This window comes from Conger conger, chromosome 1 (assembly GCF_963514075.1).
Source record: "Conger conger chromosome 1, fConCon1.1, whole genome shotgun sequence".
In the NCBI taxonomy this organism is placed as follows: domain Eukaryota; kingdom Metazoa; phylum Chordata; class Actinopteri; order Anguilliformes; family Congridae; genus Conger; species Conger conger.
Genome location: NC_083760.1, coordinates 96,083,767 through 96,084,986, shown reverse-complemented (window position 1 = coordinate 96,084,986; position 1,220 = coordinate 96,083,767). Strand labels below are relative to the sequence as shown.

At 50.0% G+C, this 1,220-nt stretch overlaps 1 protein-coding gene across 1 annotated transcript in view; it reads right to left on the bottom strand.

The window, feature by feature from the left end:
* Positions 1 to 1,220, bottom strand: part of LOC133134422 (pumilio homolog 1-like) — a 38,551-nt gene that overhangs the window by 23,234 nt on the left and 14,097 nt on the right. The window lies entirely within an intron of this gene.

The following is a 1,220-nucleotide window of genomic DNA, read 5'->3' as shown; positions in this document are numbered from 1 at the left end:
TCACACACTCTCACACACTCTCACACACACTCACACACACTCTCACACACTCTCACACACTCTCACACTCACTCTCACACACTCACACACTCTCACACACTCTCACACACACTCTCACACACACTCTCACACACACTCTCACACACACTCTCACACACACTCTCACACACTCTCTCACACTCTCACACACTCTCACACACTCTCACACACTCTCACACACACTCTCACACACTCTCACACACTCACACACTCTCACACACTCTCACACACTCTCACACACACTCTCACACACTCTCACACACACTCACACACACTCTCACACACTCTCACACACACTCTCACACACACTCTCACACACACTCTCACACACACTCTCACACACACTCTCACACACACTCTCACACACACTCTCACACTCTCACACTCTCACACACTCACACACTCTCACACACTCTCACACACTCTCACACACTCTCACACACTCTCACACACACTCTCACACACACTCACACACTCTCACACACACTCTCACACACTCTCACACACTCACACACTCTCACACACTCTCACACACTCACACACTCTCACACACTCTCACACTCACACACACTCTCACACACTCTCACACACTCTCACACACTCTCACACACACTCTCACCACACACTCACACACACTCTCACACACTCTCACACACACTCTCACACACTCTCACACACTCTCACACTCACTCTCACACACTCTCACACACTCTCACACACTCTCACACACTCTCACACACACTCTCACACACTCTCACACACTCTCACACACTCTCACACACTCACACACACTCTCACACACTCTCACACACTCTCACACACACTCTCACACACTCTCACACACACTCTCACACACACTCTCACACACTCTCACACACTCTCACACACTCTCACACACTCTCACACACTCACACACTCTCACACACTCTCACACACTCTCACACACACTCTCACACACTCTCACACACTCTCACACACTCTCACACACTCTCACACACTCTCACACACACTCTCACACACTCTCACACACTCTCACACACACTCTCACACACACTCTCACACACTCTCACACACTCTCACACACACTCTCACACACTCTCACACACTCTCACACACTCTCACACACTCTCACACACACTCTCACACACACTCTCACACACTCTCACACACTCTCACACACA